This window comes from Gouania willdenowi, chromosome 3, assembly GCF_900634775.1.
Source record: "Gouania willdenowi chromosome 3, fGouWil2.1, whole genome shotgun sequence".
Lineage (NCBI taxonomy): Eukaryota > Metazoa > Chordata > Actinopteri > Blenniiformes > Gobiesocidae > Gouania > Gouania willdenowi.
Window position 1 is genome coordinate 45,024,967 of NC_041046.1, and position 27,570 is coordinate 45,052,536.

General features: G+C 37.0%; 1 protein-coding gene across 7 annotated transcripts in view; it reads left to right on the forward strand.

Moving 5' to 3' along the window:
* myo9aa (myosin IXAa) overlaps nucleotides 1–27,570 on the forward strand; it is a 141,979-nt gene that overhangs the window by 631 nt on the left and 113,778 nt on the right. The window contains exon 2 of one of the 7 annotated variants that reach the window (XM_028439093.1): nucleotides 1,063–1,172. The exons of the other annotated variants lie outside the window; for them this stretch is intronic. The gene's annotated coding sequence lies outside the window, so the exon portion shown is untranslated. The remainder of the gene's footprint in view (nucleotides 1–1,062; nucleotides 1,173–27,570) is intronic. 7 annotated transcript variants of the gene reach the window in all.

The window sequence follows — 27,570 nt, forward strand, 5'->3', positions numbered from 1 at the left end:
ATTTATTATTTATGAAATCATAAAGTTTTGCTGTGAAAGCAAAGCTGGAGGTTTGATGGAGTGATGAAGAAGATGCTGAATCATCTGTGTGTGTGTGTGTGTGTGTGTGTGTGTGTGTGTGTGTGTGTGTGTGTGTGTGTGTGTGTGTGTGTGTGTGTGTGTGTGTGTGTGTGTGCGCGCGTGTGTGCGCGTGTGTGTGCGTGTGTGTGTGTGTGTGTGTGTGTGTGTGTGTGTGATCATCCTCATTTAACTCTAGGTTGTTTCTAAATGGTACTAAAGTCAAATCTAACCTAGTCTCACTGAAAACACACAACATGACAGAAACTACACACAAGGACAACATAAATAGACAAAATTGATTTCAGAAAACGCACTAAATCATTGAAAAATTACACCAAAGGACAACATTAAGGCTTCAACAACGAATCATTATAAATCGAATATTTAAAAGCGTTGGCAATTAATTTAATTATCGATTCGTTGCGTCGTGGGATTTATGTCATTGACCGTGACGTAGAGACGTTTGATTCAACTGCACAACTTTGTGTGTGTGTGCACGCGCGCGCACGCGCATGCGTGTTTTTGTGTGTGCGCGCGCGCATGCGTCTTTTTGTGTGCGCGCAGCAGTGTTTGTGTGCGCACGCACGAGTGCTTGTGCTCGCGTGTGGTTTAAATGAGCTTTATATACTGTATATATATATATATATATATATATATATATATATATATATATATATATATATATATATATATAATTTAAAGATTATGACAATAATCGTTAGTTGCAGCATCTAGACAATATAGATAGACAAAATTGACTCCAAGAATACACAAAATTACTGGAAAATTACACTAAAGAAGAAAAATACACATTGACTCAAAATAACCACAATGTACAAAATCACAGCAAAAATGTGCATATGAGGCTGTAGCTGTAGAACCCCTGACCATCCTTGTTTAACTCTGAGACACTTGTTTTTAAATGTTATTTTCAAGTGAAATCTAGATTGAAAGTAGTGGAGTCGGTCACAGGTGATGACGTAAAGTGGGCGTGTCTTGTAGGAATGTGATCTGTGAGCAGACAACACAGCTGCTGCTGAATTGTTGCAGAACTCTGCTCTGAGGCTCCAGCAACTGGTCCCTGTTGACATGTGATGCCCCACAGGCTCCAGGTCTCTCACACACACACACACACACACACACACACACACACACACACACACACACACACACACACGGCTTCATAAACACGATCAAAGTGTTTTTATCATTGATTCCATCAATCAATAGTCAGAGGGTGATTTACTCCTTTCTTACTACAGGGTGAACACAAACACATCGCTACAATTTGATGACGCGTTCCCACTTTGATGACAAATTTGATGCGGCACTGAGCTGGAGAAGCCACGCCTCCAGGAAGCTCTCTGCTGTGATTGACATGTAAACAGACACGCCCACGAAGGTGAGCTTTTCAGCGCCCGCGCACTGCTATGTATGTATTTTCTAAAGTCTATGTATGTACTGGTGAACGCCCCGCCCCCACGCTCTGTCTCATGTTTATAAAGCAGCATGAGCTCAGCTACAGAGTGGGTGGGAGGAGGGCGGGCCGTCCTCCGGCCCTATGTCGCGGTACGGGGAGGAGGAAGCCCGTGTCTATAGACACGCCCACTCAGGAATATGCATAAGGACGCAAATCAGCCTGTTTGTGTAGAGTTGGTCAGAAAGTGACTTTTCAGAGGCTAAAACTCTGGAAAACAGGCGAGTTTGGGAAAATAAACCATCAAATACTATGTTTTTGGGGTTCTTACATGGGACCTTTAATGCTGAAAACAGCCAAGGTTTTTGTTTTTATTTGAATATTTGTATGTTTTCGGTGTCATTTTTGATGTTTTTGAACTCAACTTGTGTAGTTCTGTATATTTCTCCTCTAATCTTTGGTTTTACTTGTTTTATTTTTTTAAATCATTTGATGTTTTTTTCTTGTGTATTATTGTTGAAAGTTTGTGTATTTTTCTCTGGGTTTGTGTTTTTCTTGTGGTTTTGTGTTTTTAGAATCATTTTGTGTATTTCTTTTGTAATTTTGCATATTTTGTTTCATTTTGTCATTTTCTCTCATTTTGTGAACTTGTGATTTTTTTTTTTTTTTACATATCTTTCACTCATTTTGTTTATGTTCTGGTGTCATTTCTTTGTTTTTTTGTGATTTGTTTTGTTTTTTCAGTTTTATTAGTATTTATTTGTCATTGTCCTGTGTGTTTATGGACTAATCTTTGTGTATATTTGTTTTCATTTTGGATAATTTTGTTCATTATTGTCCTGTTGTGTATTTTATTGTATTTTTCTATGTTTTTTAGCAACGTCTTGTGTATTTTTGCTTCTTAAGGTGTTTTTTTCATTTTGTTTGTTTTTGGAATTATTTTGTTTGTTTTACTTTAAGGGTCCCACAAAATTGGCCTGATTTAGTGTGTGTAAAAACCAATAATTGAGGGAAGTAGATGTTTCTCCTAAAGTGTGTGTGTGCGTGTGTGTCAGAGTCAGACAGTGGCCTCCTGCAGCACAAGCCCCTCCATTAATCCTCAGGCATGTGCTGTTGTGTAATGGTACACAATGATGTGCAGTCGCTCCGTAGTCCTGCCCTAACTACAGCTTTAACTACAGCTCAGTTTGTCATCGTCACATGCTTTGTGTTTGAAGGTGTGACATGTAGAGGATGCGTTTTGCTACTTTAGCTTTAAAATGTGCAGTCAGAGGAAGCTGTAGTTTACAGTAGTCTGTTCACTGTCACAGTGTGTAGATAGCAGAGTGTGTAACTGACAACTAACAGATCTCAGTCTCACTAATAGCTGGAATTCTTTCTCCGGCTTCATCTATAGTGGATTTATCAGAGCTGATAGAGAGATTATTATTCCTTAACCTGCCACTTTGTTCAGATAGTGATGGAGATTAAATAATGGAGCTAATGTAACTTTTAGAGCCGTCAGTTACTTTCAGGTTTTTCCAAGTTATTTCAACACATTTTCAGGACATCCCACTCAAGAAATTCTGATTTTTCTTCACCAATTGTTCCAAAATTATTCATTATTCCCAACGTAAATGTTTAGTTTGATCTGATGAATAATGTAGTGAGGGGGGTGTGTCCTTTTTATTCTTCCAATATATCTGTAACTCCATCACATATAAAGGTAAATATGGTATAGTAATAAGCTCCACCTACAGAAATAGATCTGCTATACATCCTATCTGGTGGACATGTCAGCTCCTCTAAATAGTCACAAAGTCAGTGTGTGTTTGGGTCTGGAACATGTTTGGGTCTTCAGTAAACTACTTAGCATATGTCTCAGCTCCCTGTAATGTGATCAGCTTAGAGCTATGAACATAGACTGTTCACATCACTAATGATTAGTCACAGATATGCATTGGTTCTAGGCTAAATATTTTTCATTGGTCCATAACTGTATGTGGAAATGTAAGAAATTATCTGATCTGTTTTAATTTATTGGGATATGAAACTATTTTTCTTTATGTAACTTCTTTAGTTTGTTTTTTTGACCCAAACTTTGGATTATTTCACCACTGGTGAATATTAAAATCCTTTACATGAGGTTATTGTAGCTTAGCTCTGTGTCTGATAATGACTTTTTCTATATTCTGAGAGAGTAGGTGGAGCTGTATTAATATACCAAATTTAACTTTCCAATGTGCTGTAGTTTCTGAGATATTGGAAGCTAAAAATGGAAGAAAAGTAAGTAAAGTAAGGACACACCCCCACTAAATTGTGTATTTTTCAAATAGTATTGATCAGATCAAACTAAAAGTTTAAGGTGTTCCTATTGATTTAATAAAGAACATTTGGTAAAAATGTCTGAATTTTTTTATTCCAAAGTGTGTGGGTTATTAGTGAAATGACATGGAATGAGCCTCTGGTTTTCCTACAGTTGGAAAATCATGTAAGTTTGTAAAAACAGTCTCTGTTTGTGATTTGTAATGAACTGCTGAACTATTCTACCACCGTTTGTCTTCAGTAAAGACAATTTATAAAAGATCGATTTATAAAAGATTTTCCAGTCTTGAAAAGTCATGAAAAAGTTTAACTGTTTCTCCACCTCATTTATAAAACTGTGAGATCATTTGAGCTGGTGTACGATAAAAACCAAGAAATGCATATGCAATAAAAGATATTAACACTTCAGAACTAAAATTTGGAAATTTGGTAAAATAGTGGGAACCCTGGCTATTAATTTCTATGCTTCAGATGGGCTTTTGGAATCCAGAAGCTGAAATCCTTGAAGTCCGTTAAAGCAAATTCAACCATTTTCTTCTAAACACATTTCTGTGTTCAGGATTTAATGGGCGTGTCAGAAATCATGGCCACGTTTTGTAACGGAGTCCTCATTAGCATAAACCCGACCCTGCTGCTGAAGCACACCAAACTTCCGCGGCCTCCAGCGGGCGTAATTTGGCCCCTAGCTGAAAACGAAGCACATTATCGGACTAAGGGGAATAAAACGCGTCCGCTGGTGCCACATTTTCCATGAAATGAGCACTTTTTTTGCACCGCGATTGTGTGTTTAGCTTCTTGCAGACGTAGTTCTGACTCTACCCAGGAGAGATGAACATATTCAGACTCGCCCGATCCGAGCACTTTTGGAAGCGATATCAACGCTGGAGCCACTTTCACACTGCTCTCTCCTATAGAGACAGTGTACGGAGGCGGCGCCCTTTCCCATGCTTGGGCGTGGTTCCAGCATCTCTAACTGACACGCCCCCAGCGTCTCAGAGCAAAGAGAAGTGCTTGTTTTATCATGATTTTGAGACCTAATTTTATATACTTAGTGACTTTTTTCATCTTTCAAATTTGGCTCAGTGGTCATTGACACGTTTCTGTAATGTGACAAACTCATCTATTTCTGCTTTACATGGACTTTAACATGTCCATTGGCAGCACTGCTTTTTTTTTTTTTTTTTTCAAAGGTCAACACTACAAGAAGTGCAATCTTTTTTTGACAGCAATGCATTTATTTTTTTTGTCATTGCAATTAAATAAATTGCATTATTTTATTGCATAATTGTGACCATCACCAGCCCTCCCTAAGGAAGGGTAAGAAACACTTTATTAAAGGGAGAATATAAAAAGAGAGAGCAGTGTTACACCTAGGTGAGGGGGTGGGGGGGGGGGGGAGGGGGGGGGCAGCCAGAATAGCAGAAAGAGCGGGGGCCAGCGAGCCCAGGCAACCCCCCCCGGCCGAGCAGCCCCCCAGACGCCCCCAAGACACCAAGCCGAGAGGCAGCCACCGCCCCCCACATACACACCTGAGAAAGCACCTCGAAGCTGAGGAGCCAGCGCACTCCGCCACCGCCCCCCAACCCCAACCCCAACCCCAAGGCCCCTCACCGACAATCAACTGGTGAAAAATAGCATATTAATTCAATTCAATTCAATTTTATTTATATAGCGGAAATGACAACAAAGTCATCTCAAAGCGCTGAACAAAATATAAAGTCCATAGTAAGAAAGAAAGAACCCAACAAGATCCACATGAACAAGTATTAGCCACACAGAATCGTTAAAATCCAAACGATAGATTGATTTTCAGTTTCTGGTATTGGTTTTGACCACTGGCATCATTTGGCTTTGTGTTTTTGAGTCAGTGTTAAATAGAGAACGTCTTCCTTTGGAATGCCCACGACACTAAAACTAGTTCTTCACATGCCATCCATTGGCTTCTTTCCCATAAAGGTCCTGTCGATCAGGTAATTTCCAGCTGAATATTTTAATTTCACATACAGTATATGCTGCCAGGTGGAACAATCTTCAGTCTATGTTGTGCCACTCTTGGCTTTTAACAGTTTTTCTTCTTCTTTTGCTTTTTCTGTGAATCTTTTTGGCCTTTTTACGTCCGACCAACTGAGCAGGAAGTGGTTCAGATAGATTGATCTATGGTTGTATATGGGCTGTTTAAGTAGGACATGTCATTTTTAATTTAACTTTGTGTTCACATCTGCATTCAGAAAATGGAAAAATAAGATTAAATGCTGTAAGAAATGACTTGTTATTACATTTAGTTTAGCTAATCAACATGTGATGAGGAACTATTTTATTTTATTTTTAGACAAAGCCCGGCTTTACATTAGCTGTGTTTCCATTACAGTTTTTCGCAAAATACGTGCGGCATTTTCTAAATGTTGACAAAGTATATTTGCGCTTTGAACATGTTTCCATTGAAGGTTGTTTGGAGCATCGTCACGCTCCAAATAACCTCATAACACTCTACTTTCCTTTATTTTTTGCTTTCTAATGTGGTAGCAACACTTTTTAAGTCTAATGCTAAGAAATGTCTGGTCTTCTCTTCTGTCCACATGTTCCATGCCATGTTTTCTGGGAGAGAAGTGGTCATGTGACCAGGTACGTCACGTCCTGTGACGTGCAATTGCAGAAAAAGTGTTTCCTTTGTGCTTTTGTGAAACATTTCAATATGGAAACATCTGAAAAACCTCCAGATGAATGTTTTCCAACAACCAGTTTTTATTTAACTATGTAAATTTTGCACATTTCCAAGGGTGATGGAAACACAGCTATTGAAATAAAAATGAATATTAGTTTCCCAATGAATGCACAGAAAGCTAAAATAGTTTTCCTATGCTGCTAAACTAAAAATAAAATAGGATGAAGAAAAACAAGCCCATGCATGATAAGTGTTGTTTCAGACAGCATTCTAGGAAATCAAGGAGTTCCCTTTCGTAAATCACTTCATGGAAATTAAAGTCACTTCTAAATCGTTTGTGATGTCATCAGATTGGCTTAAAGCATCATCGTTTCCATGAGCGTCGTACTCTGCAGCGCTCTCAATCTTTGTGTCTGCTGTGGCTTTGACTGTTGGAGTAAGATCACATTTCAAAAAAGACTGTGGTGTCCTGAAGGCAGATCCCCCCCCCCCCCCCCCCAATCCTGGGAGAAGACAGTCAAAGCCTCTGTAATGCTGCCCTGTAATTACAGCTCGTCCTAATACTCTAAACAGATGTGCCTAAAATACAGCTCAACATACACTGTTGGCTTTAGAATGGAGACGTTTAGTGACGTTTTATATTAAAAGCTGCATGTTTTGAGTTACTTTGATTGGTTAACCTTCTCCATAGGCAGAGAAAACATATTTAAAAAAAACTCTTAAAGAGATCTGGGCTGTCCAACCGATCTGTGAGCGCAGAAAACAGGTAGAAATCACATAATGTACTTTTTTGTAATGGAAGTTGAAATATTGAGTTTGTCAAATTATCATTTTTAAGAAAAAATCTACCTAAAATAAGCCTTTTTGGGGACATAATTATGCATTTACACACAATTTTTTTCCCTTAAATTGGTGAGAAAAGAGACGTAAATGTCTAATCTCGCTACAGACTTCACCCTCTGAAACTGAACAGCTATATGAGACGAAATAAACACTTAGCTAAATGTTTTGGAACAATTTCATACATTTCAATATTTTTTGGCCATATTTTATGTCCAGCAGGCAGAAAATGTAGAAAAAAATCAGACAAACGCGCCAAATCTTGCTGTACGCAATCTTACGTAATTTCAGAGTAATATAACATCTAATGATGGAAAGACGATTTAATGGAAACTAAATGTGTAAACTCAGGAAAATGCGTAAACTTTGAAACGGAATTGGGGAAATTATAAAACGTAAAATTGTAGGATTTTAAGCTTCACCATGCAGCTCTTTTTCAAATAGAAACTAAACCCTGAGGATGACAGGCAGGAAGCACAAAACATGTCTAAATTATAATACTTAAAATATCAGTCCATTTAATTCAGTATGCTTAGTTCTGTATTATTGACATTTTAATGTAATTCCTTTTTTTGGTTTAAATGCTAACAAACTAAACATTCCAAAATCATGCCAAAAATTCTTGAGGAAGATTAATGAAGGTAAATTTTGTAAATAATTGTATTTTTAGGAGAAGAAGAAATCTTCCACTCAAATCACGTGTTGATACATAGTGTGAGAATTAGTGTGTTTATTTTTCCCAAACACTTGCTACACAATTTATAACTCATTTTATGGAAAATAAGGTAAAAACATGTGACACGCAGGTGAGGGTATATTCTGTTATAGCTTAACTTTTAAAACATAAATAAAACTATAAACATAACAGAAGGAATTGTGATGACTTACATTATAACTGTGTGCACATTCATGTATACACACATTGTTTGGTCACTATTACACAAATTACACACTTTGTTCCCACTGGAAATCACAACTTTTAATTTGAAACACAGGCTTTTAACTTTATCTATCTTTACCCATAATTTAAATGGATGTGTTCAGTCACCCATTTCCTTATTCTTTTGACACTTTAAACAACTCTTTAGACGTCAGATGTTTGTATTTTGACACTTTGTAAAGTGTGCACACGCTAGTCTGAGCCCAGAGGCATTTTGGCACTGCATCCACACTATTTATTATTACTATCATCATTATTATTATTATCATCTTCTCTGAGCTGTGAGAGATGAGATGTGTCCGTTTGGATTCCGCTTTGTGTCACTAACAAAGGTTATTTTTATCTTTATCATGAGTGTGTATGTATGTTCATGGCACCTTCTTCTAAGGCTGCAACAACGAATCGATAAAATCTATAAAAATTATTTTCATTTTTGATTAATCGCTCAATAAATTGATTAATCAATGCATCAGATATCACATTTAAACCCTGCTTAAGCTGATTAAACTGAAATCAAAGGGTCTCTCGTGTGCACACAAGTGATTGTGTGTTTGTGTGGATTCTCTGACTGACTCCTGAGTGTTAAAATATCTAAAACTAAGTTGCATTTTAGTCAAAAGAATAAAACTAAATCAACATTCTCCTAAAAACAGGTTGTAAGACTTTAAAGAAGCTGTCAAAGAGGTTGACTTACTTTTTGGTCGACAAATTATCTTTATTACTGAAATGTCATCGTTTACAGTCATTAAAAGCAGGTTTGGTTAAACATACAAATATTGAGCATGACCAAAATATAGAAATACCAATATAGATTTCCAATAGTTTAAAGTATTGTATCAAATGTTGCATTAATGTAAGTTAATGATCGATTGTTAGATTCAACATGCACACCTGTGTGCGTGTGTGTGTGTGTGTGTGTGTGTGTGCGCGTGTGCGTGTGCGTGCGTGTGTTGGTTTCTATTCAGGTGTAGCTCATTCTTCAGACACACCTCTGGGTGTTGTTAATGCATGATTACATCATTACTGAGCTATAAGCTCTGAACTCTGAACTATTTCATCAAAGATTAAAATTAATGAACAGACATGTCAAATGGTATCAATTCCTAATAATATTTTGATCATCACATCAGATTTACAGGCTATGATTGTCTATGATCGTGGAAAAAACAAAGTTAATTTCCTAAAACCAAATTGGCAATATTGTTATCATTTTTTAACTAAATTAAAACGTGTAAACTGCAATAAGTTTTTGGACGATATTACACATTTACACACAACTTTTTATCATTAACAGAGGGAAAAAAAGACTTAAATGTCAATCTTCATGACGTAAATATGAGGGAGTTCATCTCCTGAATTGTTAAAAAGCTACTGTATATGAAACGGACTAAACTTTACCGACATATTTTTAGACAATATCAGGTGGTCTAATGTGTCGCAACTTTATCAAGATCAGACGTCAAATCATGTCCATTTGGTGTAAATAAAGCAAAAAAATATGAAATGTAATTTATAATAATATTTGACTATTGTGCATGTTGTTAGTAATAACATCTGATTAGGGAAAGCTGATGAAAAAGAAACAAAACAGAAAAGCTTCAACTCAAAATGGAAAATTCTAGCCTTTACTGATTGGATAGTTAGTCGTCATTACCAGTGACGTGCTGTGACCACTAGGGCTGGGTAGGCACGTTGCAAATGGAGACCACCAATGACAATTTCATATGTTTCTGCTGTCAAGTGTTAATTCAATTCAAATCAATTTTATTTGTATAAAGCAATTTCCAACAGTCATCTCAATGCGCTTATCAAAATATCAAATTCATAATAAGAAAGAAAAAACCCAATAAGATCCACATGAACAAGTATTTATCATCTAACAAAATCAACATCATAAACACCATTAAAGAAACATAAATAATTATTTAATATAGCCTCCATACTCTCCAACAACATATATCTCATGACACGACAGCACATCTGTTGTTTGTGTTGGAAACAGAAACATGGAGAAAATGTCAACAACAACAACTCAGAACATCCTCAGTGAGGAACATCCACAAAGTCAATCCTTCCTTTTGTTCCATTCACTGTAGAAAGTACCAACAATGTTCTGACCTTATCTTTGCTGAAGCTCTGGTAGCTCAGGTGTTGGTCTCCATCTTTTAAAAGATGTTGTTTTTCCTCAAAACAAAGTTTCTTTATCATCTCTATCGCTGTCATCCTGACTGTAGTGTTATCCCGCCCACTAGCTAGAGAACGTAGCAGCAACAGTCACGTGTCATCTATTCACTAATGCACTGTGAACTTACGTATAGCATTTAGCATAGCACAGTTACGTGCAAAGGCAGCTCTCTACGCTGCCTTTACGTGTAAATGGATGTCATATTGGGGACCTGACTGCGCAAACACGTAAAATCACGCAGGGAGAACGGAGGCAGAAGAGCGATGTGCCTTTGGGAGGGGGCGTGGCCTCCCTCTGCCTTACAGCGGAGCGAAAAAAAAAAAAAAAAGACTGCAGCTGTTCCAGGAAATAGTGCTGTTTAATAATTAACTATGATGCGCACAAAATGCGGACACTTTCAAACTTATAGGTACTGTAGGTTATTAAAAATGGAAAAATAAATAATTTATAATTTAAAAAAAAATATATATATAATTACATAATCAAAATATCAATTCACCCTTGGGTAGGCACTGCCTACCTTGCCTACCCTGACTGCACGTCACTGGTCATAAGTCATGTTTTGGAGCTCATTTCTCCTCCACTAGTGACCGACACTGACTCCATCTCTCCATTACTTTATCTTTAGCCGTCATGAGAAGCACATTATTTATCTCCATCTTTGAGGAGACACTTGTTATGTGTAAGGGTGCAACGATTAGTCAGACAATTGTCGGTTACATCATCACCGTCTTTTTCAAGCTGTGGACGTAGCTGAACATTGTTTTTCATGAGGAGTGGCTCATCTACCTTCTATATATCTGTGCTCAGAGCTGTATGGACGTTATGGACGTGATTAGCGGGAGATAAAATATCGTCAAAAACATTCTCACTGGTAAGAATATGTCATCCCACGATAGAAACAATGAATTATGAAATTAGTGAGGGCCACGGGCCATTTAGCCTCAATTTAGCCTAGAATACCTCTAAAAACTTTGATCAACAACCGATTTACTTTATGGTCAGATTTAACACTTGTATGGAATAGTGCTGGGTGGTAAACCGGTTCATACCGAATACCAGTGTATATTTACGTTATGATATGAATTTTTAATATACCGCCATACTCGTGTATTTGATTACACAAAGGTCAGAACGCTTCGCTGCGTGGCGTTTCAGACCACTTTGATAAAGGAATGGTGCGACTGTGAGGCAGGGGGCGGGGGAAGGTGAACAGTAGTGCTCTGGTGTTAGTTATGGTGTAAATGGATAAGAAAGACATTGAAAGCTCTGAAGCTGCAGAACGAGTAGAACATGATGACACAGAAGAACTTGTGCCAAAAAGATGAGCCGTGTGTTGTTTGGAGGTGTTTTGGTTTCGCTTAGCTCGGCAGTATTTGTGCATCCCTGGGGCCGTGGACCGCCTGGTTTTCCTGGATCAAAATGTGTAAATGTTGAATTGTGTGATTATTGTTTCTATTATACAGGATAATCCTGTGAGCCAAGGTGTACTTTATATTTCTTTTATGTTACATTACTGCTTTTGAAGCAATACTTTTGATTGAAGTAATAACTAATGCAAGTTGCATAATTTAGTTTTACCATTTTATTTGTTTGGATGTGTATATAGACCTCAAAGCAATGCCAGTTTTCTTTCTAGATTTACTTGAATACATGTGTAATGTACCTGGGCGTGTACTAATGCACCTTTTTCTATTTATTATGTAAGTTGTGTTTGCATGCTGTTCAGTTCACTTTGTTTTACTATTTATATGAATGTGAATATACTTCAAAGCTCATATTAATGCACATTTTAGATTTACTTGAATACTGTGTTATCTTCCTGGGCTTGAACTTGAAGTTATTGCAAGTTGCACTACTTTTTGTGTTGTTTTTATAAAAGATGTTTGTGAAATTTGCACAGTAAAACTTCTGTTTTGACTGCAATAGTCTCTGCATTCTCATTCCTCACTTCATTACAATCATAAACAGCATCATTTTCTGGGGCCTTGCAAACTTATATTACAATATTCACTCATTATGACAGTAAAATAGACCATTCTAAGTCTGTCTACTGCAGTCATTCCTCTCTCAACCAGTAGAAAATGCTGTGAACAAAAACAAATACAGTCATATACCGTGAAACCGTTAGAATTTTGAAAAATACCGTGATATACATTTTTGATCATATCGTTCAGCACTAGTATGGAAGGATAAAAGCTAACATGTCACACGTCGTGTAAAATAAATGTTAGCATAAATACTGTCACTATTCATCTGTCCCAACTTATGAAAAACAATATATATTATTTATATTTCACAGACAAAACCATGAAATATTGATTGACATTTCTGTGTCTTTGCTCTGCATCAAACCACATGTTTACAGGACAAAGATTGCGTGTAAATGCTTGATATTGTCCTAAAACATGCATTTATGTTTCAGGAAGTGTATTCTGTGATTTAAAGTAAGTTTGTTTTCCGTTATCAGAGTCCTTTCAGATTCTATTTGTGTTTTCTAAAGGTTTGAGATGATAAAGGACTGGGAAACTCCCAGTTAGTCTCAGTCTTCTTCCAAGATTAAGACGTTGGACTTGAAGAATCACCTTTTGGGTTGAGGTTGCTAATGTTTCTGCATCTCAGAGGGAAAGAAGAAGAAATCCAAGCTGAGTTTCCTTCTGTCCACTTCAACATGTTTTTTAAAAAGAGTCACTATATTATCAGGGATTTACCATCACCTGCTGACAATCGTCCACTTAAACTTTACTGCCCCTCCGTCTGTTTTCTCAGTGTTTTAACTGATGTTTAGCTTCATGGCTTTTTCTCAAAGCAAAGGTCAACCACAGTGGCTCCCAGCGTCAGAAACCAAACTAACATCACTCACATTTATGTGCTAACATGGCTTTGACTCATACCGAGGAGCTGCTCTCACCCCAGATGCCCTGATAACAAACCAGTAAAATCACAGGAATGAACAGATAAAAAAGCTTTGCTAACATACCAGTCGTGTTCTGTAGACGGTACACGATGTAGAGTAAAGGTTGGAAGTAGCAGGTGACACTTTCTAAATCTCACCAATTCCATTTCCGTTTGATCAGCTGTTACTCATCAGAGGTCTATTAAACTTCTCAAAATTGTGCCAACATGCCTAATAATGTTAATTTCTTATTTCTATCTTGATTAGGCATTCGTTAATTTTTGCTACGCTTGCTGGATCTTGGATTATTCATTCTATGGTGAAATATTGAGGAGTTGTATCAGATTTTGCTCAAGAATTGAAAAACAACTGCATGAGAAAAACATTTCTTTTTGAAAACATCATATTAATAGACGTGGACAAACATGAGAGAAATGTCAATGAATGAACCGCTATTAAGGCTTGAAAATAGTTGGTAGTATGTAGAAAGCTTGTCACCTGAGGACGCAGACGCTTATTTTAGGTACAGATGAACGATTGTGGGATCCATGCAGCATTCCTGAAAACGAGAGGTTATTCGATGTGCGCTCCTCGCCCGATGTTCAATGTCCAGACATTGATACATATCTGATAGAAAAACCCAGTGTATAAACAAAAGAAAACCTAAAAGCATTAAGTCTATAGATGCTTAAACTACTTATGTGGACACATCCAAGCTGTCAAATACCGTCCAATATCGGCAACGTCAGAGTTTTGTCTCGTTAAAGCAAACGTGTTACCAAGTCAGAGACAGGGTCACAAAACAAAGTGTATATCCACAAGCAGAAATTGTACATTTTGCACCACAAATACGTTCGTTCTTGATCTTAACTTCGGACCATTTGTCTCGTTTGATAGCACGCAACCATAAGTCTGGTCTATTCTCTGTAAAGGATGCCCACCAGCCGGTATGTTGTAAGATTTAAGTCCTGGATTATTGGTACTCATACTTTGCAATTACCAATGCAATGGCATTGTGTTGTTTTTATACAAAAACAAAAGTGTTTCAATCACGTGCCAATGCTAGTACAATGCAGTTCTCCGGTTGTTTTGCACCGAACCTGCGCACGCATGTACCTAGTTTAGTATGCATACGTCACATGAAATGAGTCTATACATTTCTCATGAGTTGTTGAAATGACATGAAATGACCCATTTGCTTTTGATTGTTTTGTTTTATCGTTCAATGTCTGGTGACCTTTAGAGCTGGAAAATAATTTTCTTTGTCATGATATCATTAATACAGTATTACCCTCTGTTGTCCTTGTCATTCACTGGTTAAGGTGCGACGTTTACCTGGAGCGTCACCAAATCGCCCTCATTTAGTGAGTGAGTGGCCAGTGCCAACCTCCCTCCCCTCCTTCCCTTTGCCCCTTCCATGCTTTCATCACCAGTTACAAAGACCTAGAATCAATGACATGCCATATTTGTGTGTGGCGCCACTGTCAACAAAGACCTCATTGTTTCAACCCCCACCCCCACCCCCACCCCCCCACAAAGGACCTCAGAGTTATTAACACTTTGCTCATATTTTAAAATAATAAAGCATTGATAGGAATAAAATGTGACTCTGTACGGTCCAATCAGCTCAAGGCATGTGATTCTATGTTTTCCTGTTGAAGCCACTCGTAGTACACTTCCTGCCCTCTCCCAAAGCCAATGTCAGTGTCCCGGCTGTAGAGACAGGAAGTAGACGTCTCCATGGTGACGGCAGACACTTTGATGGTTGATTTCTCTGCAGATATGTCACCTTTTTTGTGTCTTTCATGAGAAACTATTAAAATAAATCTTCTTGTCTTTTGCAAGCTTTTAACTCAATTTTCCACCTAGAAATTAGTGGTTTGCGTTGGAGACGGTTACTAATGACTGTTTGACTAAAAACATCAGCATTTTTTATTTGATTTTAAATGCATCAACACAAATATATGCATACTCCTACGAGTCGTCCTTGAGACTTTTGCGACTCCTGCACTCTGGATTATTTCCTTCCTCTGGTTTCCACTCTCACCCCCTTGTTCCCTCCGTCATAGGCCACAACAACAACAACAGCAATAATATAACGAGGCAAGACCTGTAACCCTAACCCTGAAAATTAGCAAAAATGACACGTTATATAATGCAGGAAAAACAGAAGACTGACCTTGACCTTAAATATGACCTTGAATGAAGGTCAAATGTTGTTCAATGGTTCCAGTTTGAGGACTGTATCTCAATTTGTGGCCGTTATAGGAAAAAAGTTTTTTTTCTTTTGGTGACGTCATGAACTTTGACCCCTACTGATCTTTTTACTGGTAGGTGGTACAGCTTTGGTCCAACAAAATAAAATACTACACTTGAAATGAGCTTTTCATAAATGTAAGCATCAAACTTGTACAATAAATATTCATAGAAATATGGAACAATTTGGTTTTTGACACTTGACGCAGCTTTGACCTTGACATTTTAGCTCCAAAAAGGTCAACTGCACATCCTTGACATTGTCCCAATGAGATGACATACATGTTATTAGTGCTGCATTAATAGTTTATAGGAGACCCGGGACAGAAGAGTTACGAAAGAAAAATATCAATAACTGCCACGAGAACATTGTATTTAGCAATTTTTCTTTGCCAAATACATTAATAGGTCCTGCACTGCGAAGTGAAACAAACGCACATGTTACTTCCTCTAATGTCAGAACTTCCTGTGAGTGTTATCACCTGTTGAAGGAAGGTAGACGGTGTGTGTCGTACACAGTTATCACTCACTGGCTTTTTTAAAATTCAGATGTGGATTCTGATTCCTGTTCAGACTATACAACATAAAATTCCAGCTGTGAAATGTCAACTTTATAATTTATAGTCAAATGATTTATTCTGTTTTATTACTTTACAATCATTATTAGACCTCAAACAAGCTAGAACAGTGGTTCCAAACCTGTTTTGGATCGTGACTAGGCCTGGGCAATATATCAAGATTCCTGTTTTGGTGAGATATAACGATATATTTTTATTTTATAGCTTCTTTTGTATTAAAAAAAAAATACTAGTTTTTGGAGTCACTGCTTTCTCTATTTCTCAGAACTCATGAAAAGCTCAGTTTGATGGATGAGTGCGTTCTAACCCTTCATTTTAGAAAGTCACACTACAGAACTCACTCACACGTGCTGTCTTTAAAAGAACAGCTGTAGACTTCTTTGAAATACTGTCTGTAATAGTTTGATCTTTGTTTATGTTTTTATAGGCAAAGAAAATGTATTACGCTTCATTCATAAGGCCACTGTGCTTTACATGATTAAAAAGTGCAATGGAAAATGTTTAACAATAATATGATTAAAAATCTCGCTCAGTCATACACAGTAGAGAAAAGGAGTGCCTTTAACAATATAGTGTCTTTACTTATTACCGTTATTCACTTTATTACGTTTATGCTCCTATAAAGTATAAAGAACTTCTGTTTCACTTTACCCTTTCTAAGTTTAACCTTTTCTGGCTCATCTGCTTTCCTCTTCACATCTCATTACATGCTTTTAAACTTCCATGGCAAACATAATATTTCAGTTACCAATTGGTATTAATTTCATTTTTTTCTCTTTTGGCAATTTTGCACTGAAATGAGATTTCACTTCTGTTTGTTTGTTAAAGTTGCTACACGTTGGAATAAAAATATGTCGCTGAGAGTTTAGTCCATGTCATATAGATATTTCCATTCAGGAGGTGAAGATTATGTCAAATTTTTTATTAGAATTGACATAAAAGTAAAAATATTGACACTTCTTTTTAAGGAAGTAAAGTCTTTTTTTTCTCATCCATTTTCTGCGATCATGTTAAAGGGACATATAAAACCTTTATATTATTATTTATTTCTTACTTCATTCAGTACAATAGAGGGTGGGCAGTAACCCGGATGCACGGCCATATTGGAGGCACTCGGAGGTAAACATTGCAATGGATGAATGTCTGAAACCACAGAAAATATGTTCTAGATGTAAAAACATAGAGGGAAGGACTGTGAAACGTTCAGATTTATTGGTGGTACAGATCTATACGAGTTGGATCAATAACGACCCGGAGAGTCTTCCATCTATTACGTATCCTGATATGGTCACCTACCTGGTTTTAACCCTAACCCAATCTGGATCATCCTTTAGATAGAGGTCAGACCTTTGATCTGGAATACAATGAGAAATATAGCTCTACATTTTAGCTCTACATTTTAACACCTGTGTTGCTACTGTAACAGTTAATAAATGTGATTATATTAAGTCAATTCTATTGTTATCATCACACTATAAAATGAGTTCAGAGCCACTGCTATTAACAATTCACTAACCTGACAAGAAATGGGCCGAACACATTCAGATGTTATCCAGATGTTTTCCTTGTAGATCTAACTTTTAACACTCTATAAAACTTTTCGCGATCTGACTGATTGATAGAGGCAATAATTAATCATTTCCTTTGGTTCCACGTTCGGGTTCTGCTTTGTTTTCCTGCTGATTACCTCCAATATGGCCACTTTCTGTTTGATGACGCGGTGAAAAGCCTCTATTGGACCAGGTAGAGATAAGCTCAGTGTCACGTAGTAAACTCTGAGCAGTTTGCATGTTCTCCTGAGCGCCTGTGGAGCTTTATGTTAACCCTGAGAGTAAAAGGATGTGTTGGGCACCACAGCAGACAAACCTGTCAAGTGTTTTTAAAAGGAACAGTAACAGGATTATGTTATTTTTTAACTGTTAATCTGTTTTTTACTTCATTTGCTTTTTGCACTGATTTGAGCTAATGATTACATTTAATTGATCTTTTACACAAACCTTTTCTGTCCCTCCCTCACTGCATGTTTATGTCTCTCTGGCTGCATGTCTGAATATTTTGTGGGGCCACGGGCACCGTGCCCCGCCCCCACAGCCACAGCTTCCTGGTCATTAGCAGTTAAAGGGGATGTAGTTCCATGTTTGCTCCTCTCCTCCACTCCTTCATTCCTTTGTGGTGCTTCATCACACATTTAAATCCAGCTGAACTAGACATTGGCCTTTAAACCAAATGTCCAAATATGACTTATTATTTATTTAGTTTTAGATGCTTAAAGGTGAGGTCAGATGCTTCTCTAATTCTGCACATATTTGCATTTAAACTTCACAAATGTTCCCATTCAGTATTTCAGTATTCTACATTTCCTATTTTGTTCTATTTTACAATAGTAAACTTTGTTTAGTGCTTTTTGAAGGTAAAAAATAAACCCAACTGTTGCGTTTTTTTTTTCCTTTTTTTCAAATGTTGGTTTGTACGACTGATTGAACTCAAAAGGAAACATTTCATGTTTTTGGTGCAGAATTATAACCTCAAACCGAACATACAGACGATGACGGCAGTGTTTGTATTTAGCATTCCTGATTTTCTCTCTAAACAAATTACAGCCAAACATGGTCGTTGAACAGGCGGTAAAATATAGAGCAAAGCGTCTGTATAATATAATATATAATATATAGGCTGCCGTGTTATGTCCTCATATTACCTTTGAGTCAAACACGCGGGTTTGGAAAAATCAACCTTTGTCAGTTCGTGTCATCATCACAGCTTAGTGGGTAAAAACCCAACATGTTGTTTCCAGAGGAAATGCTGTATGGGCAAAAGTTTTTATCAAGGGCACATTTGGGGAAAAAATATGTCCAGGCCCCATAATTTGAAAATATTGTTTTCAGGAAAAAAATCCTCTCAAATATCAAGTGTGTATCGCTTCATAAAGCAGAAAAATCCAAGCTTTTTAGTTCTGCTAGTTTTTTTTGTAACGCAGGTTCAACTGACAATTTTCTCCGCTTTTCCTTTCCATTCTGTTACCATCAATCGTATCCATGGAAACTCGAGAACAACGTTTTGATGTAAAGTTTTAAACAGGGATACCGGACTCAAAACACCCTCACTTTGATATTCTTGTTGTTGCGTACACTAGTTAAAATCACTATTCCTCTGTTATTTGTGAACAGATCGAGCTGAAATTTGGTAGCTATAATCTATGGATGTGTTCGACTCGACGGCCAGAGCTCGATTTTTGATTTGGAGCCCAAAAGAAGAAAAAAAACACACAAGTCCATTTCTCATTTATTTGCGAGTCAAATATTACGATGGTTGGTGGTACCGAATCATTGGCACATACCAATACATAAATGCGGCTCATTACCCTGTACGTGTCACGGGAGCGCTAGGGGCCCCATTTGTCAAATAACTACTCCTTTATTTCTTGTTAGATCAGAATTCAGTTTGGTATGAATGAATATGATGAGACGCTCAGAGTCTTTTTTTGAAATGGGTCCCGGGGGCCCACCCCACATTTCCGGTCATTTCCAAATTTATGGGAACATAGTTGTGTGATATATCGTTTTAAAGGTAATTCAACGTAGATTACGATTATGCCTTGAGCAATTTGAATAGGGGCCCCTTTTTTTGGCAATGTCCATTAAAGTCATTTTCTAATTCATTTTTGAGTCAAGTATTACGACAGTGGTGGTATCACATCATTGACACATACCAATAAATTAATGGGGTCCATTACTCTGTATGTGCCACAGGGGCACCAGGGGGCCCCATTTTTGTCAAGAGCCTCTAGGAGTAACATAGTGGTGTGACATATCATTTCAAAGGCAATTCAACGTAGATTATGATTTTACGTCGCACAATTACATTTTATTTACTGAATTCTCTGAATTCTCGTGGTACATGCTATTTGGTGTGGAGACATTCCACGGGCCCGACCGTAGTTCATTAGAACTTGTTCGCCATAAAACAGGTGTTTTTTCTTTAGCAAACGGACAGACAAGAATTGGATGATCTCTTCACCGCTGCATGGTCCAGAGTGTGAGCCTATGTTGTCCTGTTAGGATAGAAGTGTCGCTCTGAAGTCAGTGGTGTAGTGAGCTTGTTGGTATCCCTGTTGACATCATTTAATCTCGTTAGTCTTGTGAACATTGTGTATATTTACTCAAACAGTTTGTCTCTCGTGTCCATGTGTCTGGGGTCAGACTGTGTGGTTTCCTCCTCTACGCTCCAACAGTTTGGGAATTTGATGTTGACAAGGTCAAGGTTTCCGTGGTTGAGCTGAGCCTGCAGGCAGAGCTGGACCTTCGCTACGTTTAGGGTTCAGGAATGGTGACCTGTAATTCTGAGTGTGTTGAACATGCTGGTGCTCGAATGGCATGTTCATTGTTCAGTAGCGTATCGACCAGGTTTCCTTTTTCTGTTGCTCGTGATGAGTAGATTTTATACCCAGGGCACCGTTTGGAGAAGATTTTCTTACTTGTGTGCATCATTTTGTCTAACTAATGCATCTATAAAACATTTACCTGGTACATTTTGAGGCAAATATTTTATTGTTTATAATGTAGAAACACATTTACAGTACATGCAGAGTTTGTTTGGGAAGTTTTTAATGATAATGAGGATAGGAAAAAAGGAAAAAAAATTAAAGGAATATAAAAACAAAGCACAAGATTTATAAAATCAAAAAGGAAACAGTAAAAACAAAATAAATTAATGTAAAAGTCTGTTCTCTGTAAGCTTTCCTATAGAATGAGATGCTGCATATGCAATAAAAAGCACTTTAAACTTACTAAAGGAAGTTCCTAAAGGAATGGCTGAGAAAAAACACAAAAAGCTTAGAAAATATCACACGAATAATTTTACTTTGTACTTTCCTTGTTTCATTCTAATAGAATTATTTTACTTTATTAATCCCACTATGGGTAAATTCACTTGTTACAACAGTGAAAAGATAAAAAGGAAAATATACAATAAGTACAAATAAATACATAATACAAAAAACATACACAAATTGGGTCATTACTGTTCATATTATACATTAATGACTTTGCACAAGCATCGGAAAGATTACAGAGTATTTTATTTGCAGATGACACAACCTTATTTTACTCAGGGAAAGATATACGGGAGACAATGGAAGTAATAAATGAATAAAACATTGGTTTGATCAAAATTAATTAACGCTCAATGTTAACAAAACATATAATATTCAATGACAAAAGCAACACTGTTGATGTATCAATAAAAATAAATGGGATGGGCATTCAAAGTAGGGCTGAACGATTAATTGCATTTGCGATATTATCGCAATATCATAAAACACAATTTTTGCAAAGGCTGCAATTTTTAATTTTTTTTTATTTTTCTTGTCCTGTCTTGTTATAAAAGTCCTATCTCATGCTATATTAAGACCTTCCAAAATCAACTACAGCCACAAATGGGTAATATTTTACATTTTGCAAAATAAAATACTAATTTACTAAGAAATATGACTTATTTTCTTTCAACCCGGAAGTTGAGACGCATGATTTCTTGGAGCGCCGCCTCTCCCTCCCATTTCCTGGCGTAGCCCTAGAGCCCCGGCAGCATGGGCAACATGCTTGTGGTGGTTTATTGTGGGAATCACTCTGCTTTGAAGACGTAATTTACTGGACAATCCGCTTTGGAACTGGCCAAGGTTCACCAAGCATTCTACGGTAAAGTGACGGTCACAGACTAACACATGTTGGATGGTGTGTCGCGGGCTCCCAGAGGTAAATTCCAACCACTTCTGGCGAGTCGACTCTTCTTTAGGACGTGTTTGTTCACTGTAGAGGGGCGGCACCAGCAACAGGCACTTCCTGAGGGGGCGGTTCAGAATTCTAGTGACGTCATGAGAAGCAAAGAAGCAGCTCAGAGAGCAGGATTATTGAGGATATCTCAGAGATGCAGGGAGGAAGCCCAATAATACTTTAGGGTGTTTTTGATAAGGAATTAACATTTTAACAAGGTTAAAAACTCAAAAAAAGTTGATTTGCTTAATACAGGACCTTTAAATTCAGTGTGTATAAGAAGTTTAGTTCACATGTTTACATGGTTCATGAAAAGTGACGTTAGTTAGATGTGTTGAAGAGGTAAAGCCACAGATTTGTTTGCTTTATTGCTGTAATCTGTGCTTTAACATTTATATTTTATATTATTTAAAGTTTAAATAAATCTGAAATTGTTTATTTTGAAACAGATTGATTTATTGCTTGTTTTTATTGAAAAATATGCGACAAGAGGCCCTTGAAAAAATAATCACATATTCAATCACAATATTGAGGAAAAAAAACCTCAAATGGAATTTACATATGAATTATACAAAAGGAAAACATAGAAAAATCCATTGCAATGTTAAATCAATCTGATTTGAGCAAACATGAAACATGACGTTTTGTTTTTTAAAAATGTTTTATTTTTTATTTAGATTTTTTTATTTTACTTTTTCTTCTCTTTCTTTTTGTGAATATTGTAAATACGGCACATAAAATGCTTTATGAATCTAAATATTTAGGTTGAATATCCAAAGTTATTGAAAGGCAACAAAGGAGCATAAGAATAAGAATAATTTACTCTTTTTCATTCAAAATGTATTGTTGCTATGACTGTTTTATTTGAATTTTATTTTTACTTTTGAATGAAATAAATAATCTAAACTAATTAAACTAAACTAAATCATACTTCTTAGTTTTGTTGTGCAGTGAACGACCAAAATGGACTGAGAACTTTCACATTTTGCATTTATTTAAAAAGAAAACCCTGAGATTAGACGTAAAAACCACTGTTAGATCCACAGATGAACCCTGGTAGAGGTTGCAGGTTCTCTGTGAGAGTTCACAGGCCGATGCCAGATCACACGCCTCCGTTCAACACACACACACACACACACACATTCCTCATCAGCACGAGTACAATAAGGAGTCTCCACAGTATTGTGAGAGCTGAACACACACACACACACACACACACACACACACACACACACACACACACACACACACACACAGAGGTGACTTCACGTTGTAGAAAGCTGACCAAACTTGATCCTTCACTTCTCTACAACAAAGGCAGCCATTGATGAGTGTGACTCACATGCTTAGACCCTCCCCTCCTCCACTTCCTGTCACTGCAGCAAAAACAATTTATCTGCTGGATGCTCAGATGACAGAACAACGCCACTATTACAGTAATATCAGGAACATTCAACAACTCCTACTGTTTCACGCTTGCAGTCTCCACCCAGGTGTAACCATGTAACTAACTTCCTGAAATGGAAATGTCTTCATGTTATGGAATATTCCCCTAAGCCGACCACTTTTGTGTTTTCAATCATATATTCCCATTAAACAGGTGCAAATGTAATGCAAGTGTTTGGAAGAATACAATAACCATCAGACACAGAATAAATCCAGGAAGTTAGAGAGATGAGAGTAAATCCAGCTTCATACAGGCCCCACATTACCCCAAAAACAAACAAAACCATTCCAAAAACACCCCCCAAAAAACCCCAAAACAGACAAAATTATTCCAAAAACAATCAAAACACTTCTAAAAACAGACAAAATAACACACACAAACTCTTTGTTGTTTCCTGTATTAATGTTAATGTATTTATTGATTACATAAATCAAAAAGTAATGCATTACTGCAGTGTAGTTTATAGGTTTAAATAAGAAAGTGTTGTAGTTGTTTGTCCTTTTTGTCACCTTTTGTGATACAAGCTGCAGATTTTCCAGCGTCATTTAATCTCAACTCAACTTTATTTATACAGAGCAAATTCCAACAAAGCGCGCTGTGTCCGTTCTAACGTACAGTTGTGTGTAAACCTGTTGGTGAAGTGCTCTGATTGGTTGAATGTGTGGGTGTTTTCTCCTATGATGTCTAATATTAGTTACTGTCTGCTAAGTACACGACAGTGTAAAAGCTTTGTCTGTGTTGGTGAACATTCCAACAGATTGGTGATGGTTGGAGCTCTAAAAGTTTTATTATTATTGCCTGTGAAGCAGCGATAAAATCAAAGTGTTCTCCTAAGGCTGAGCTCTGATAACATCACATACAAGAAGAGCTCAAAGTACAAACGTGCATATCTGATTCACTTCCTTCAGACCCTTTACAGGTCACATTTCTTTTAATCCAGCTGTGTTTCATCTGCACCGCCACTTCCTCCAGGACACAAACCTCAGGTTGATCTCCATCAAAGCCTTTTGAAGTTATTGTGCTGACACACGCACACACCCACACACACACCCACACCTATTTACAAATAAATAAAGGGTGTGTGTGTGTGTTTGTGTGTGTGTGCGTGTGATTTTGTATATTTGTGTTCTAGGTTTACTTATTTTCCAGGGTTTCTGTGTATTTTTGTTGTCATTTGTTGTATTTTAGTTGTTTTGTGTATTTTTCTGTCATTGTGTATATGTTTTATTTCATTCTGTGTATTTTTATATTTCATTTTGTGTGTTTTACTGTATTTTGCTGTATTTAAATTGTTGTTGTGTGTATGTTTTATTTCATTTTGTGTATTTTACTGTCGTTTACTGTCGGGCTGGGTGATTTTGCTCAAAAAAAAAAATTTCTTCATTGAGTCTGAAATGTGATTAAATTATGTAGTGTTGCTTCTTTCAGGGCAGCTCTGAGTTGCTGAAAGTAGTTTTTAAACCACATTCAGGACGTGGACCCTTTAAGAAAATCAGCTTGGGTGGGTCAGGTAAAAGGTGTGTAAATAGCTCCGTGAGTACAGCGCAGCGACTGAGTTACAGAAGAGATATACATGCATCTCTCAGTGGTTCAACACTCAGTCAGAACCAATGGAGTTTAACAGACGAACATCTGCACTGAGCCTCTGACAGGCAGCCGCTAGCACACAGGAAGTAGCACAGCAACGTGTCTGTGCACTGGGAGGGGGGAGTGTGCTTCTGCACTTTTAGCGTTTAATAATAATTATTGTATATGTAGGGCTGATATGAGCCTGACTTAGCAAAATGATTGATTTGACAAGTAAAAAAGCTTTGGGTGTGTGTGGACCACAGACAAGGCACCGCAAGGGATAACATGTGCACTACAGACGGTTCTACCATCTCCATGGTTTGGTAGATGTCATCATGTTTATGTCCTTAACAATTTAATACGGTCAGATCTCACACCCTTAATTCATTATATGGATTATTGCCCTTACCTAAGAGTTTTGAAAGATTGTCTTGTGTTTTCACTCATAATTTTCCCATTAATCAGGTGCTAATGTTCTGCAAGTGTTTGGAAGAACATAATGAACAAAGAATGTTGCAGTATTGATTGATTACTTGGATCAAAAAGTACGGTAATGTGTTGCTGCAGCGCAAAATAATGTTTGAGTTACTTTAAAACCAAAAATGAAAAGTCACACCTGTGAAAAGTTTTTTTTTTGGTGCATATTTTTAGGTTTAAATAGAATTGTGTTGCAATTATTTGTCCTTTTCGTCACTTTTAATTTGAAAATCTAGCAGCAGAGTTTCAGTGTTTCTGCCTTTTAACAGATGTGAGCAGCGTCTCCCGCCTCACTTCATTCTTGTAACGTACAGTTGTGTGTTGACGTGTTGGGTAGGGGCTCTGATTAGTGGAATGTGTGTGTTTTATCAGGGGGATGACGTCCACGCTGCTGTCTGTGCTAAATCCCTCCTCCATATCCTTTAAGCAGAGAGCTGACCATCTGTTCAACACAGCAGAGCTGGAAACACATTGAAATAAACACATCCTGTACATGTAAATATGGTCCAGTGGTCACACACAGTGGGACAATCGACCAATCAGATCGCTGGTCTCAGCCTCTGTGTTTAAATAAATATGTTGGTAAATGAATGCTAAAGGTGAGCTATATTGTGTAGCTCAAAGGAAAGTGGCTAAGGTGACACAGGTCAGGTCTGACATGGGGGTGTTGGAGGAAATAAGCAGTGGGGGGGGGGGGTCATTTCCCTCTGGAGTCCTTTGTAGTCGTCAACGTTCCACTTCCTGTTTTCTACTGCGCACACAGGTTTGACTTCTGATCGTTGTTAATGTTAGTGTGACGCAGACAGGATGATAGTCTGATGCAGGGGTTCTCAACCTTGGGGTCAGGACCTCATTTGGGGTCACAAGATACCTTCAAGAAACCAAGAATATTATTTTAACAATTTGAACCCATTTTTGCTGATTTTTACCCTTTTTTTACAACTACATCAAACTCACCATATTTTAACCTATTTTCATCACTTTTTCTTGCCATATTTTTAGGGATGCACCGTAATGAATAAAATATAAACGCTTGACCGAATACCGACTATCGAATACGTTTGTGAAGTTTTTCACTATTTTTTTAATAGTGCATAAATAGAATAGAATAAAGTTTTAAACATGTTTTTTAAAGAAAGTAAATGTTTCTTGAATATTCTGACATTTATTAAATATTCCAGTAGTCTTTGCTTTTCATAAAAAGCACAGCAAAGTTTTTCATTTATATTATCCCTTCAAATAAGTTTCTAGGTATTATGATTGACGAACACTTATATGATAATGTCAAAGTAAAGGTCTATATAAATAATAGCTGTACTGCATAAAGTCAAAGATTCTCTAAATAAGAATGCATTGTTTCTGTTGTATAACTCATTGATTGTTCCACATCTGACCTATTGCACTGAAGTGTGGGGAAGTGCCTGCAAAACATACATCAATCCAATTTTTCTTTTACAGAAAAGAGCGATCAGTGGAAGTGGATACAGAGACCACACTAATCCCTTATTCATACAACTACAAACACTGAAATGTAATGAACTAGTAGATCTTCTAAAAACCATCTATAAAGCTCATCTGGAAAGTTTACCAAACAATTTGCAAAACAGATTCACCAAGAGAAAAAGTAGATATGACCTAAAAGGTTCTGAGGTTTTTACAAAACCCAGGTTTCAATCGACTGTAAAGGAAAGATGTTTCTCAATCAAAGGACTCGCCCTGTGGAACAGTCTTTATTGTAAAATTAAAACTTCTAAGTCCATTTATGTGTTTAAAAAGTATGTTAAATTATCAATGTTACAGAAATATAACACTGCAGAGTAGCAGATCAACCTTATTTTGTGTTTCGATGTCTTGTAATTGATAAGACGGCTGCATGAGACAGCTCAAAGGAACTGGAACTGTCAATAATTTTGTATTGATAGGGGGCAGACATTATAAGTTTTTACTTCTTTCTGCTCATTTTCTTTCGTGTAAATGCTGTTGTTGCATTTTTTTTTTAAATGAATGAAATAAATAATAAAATGAAAAAATAAAATGAAATAAAACTAAAAAACTAAAGTGCATTAAAGGTGAGGTCTGATGAATAAATGACTTTCTAATGGTTTATCTACAGTGATAAACATCATTTAGCCTCATTCAGAGAAACAAAGTGTAAAAAGTTATGTTTCCTT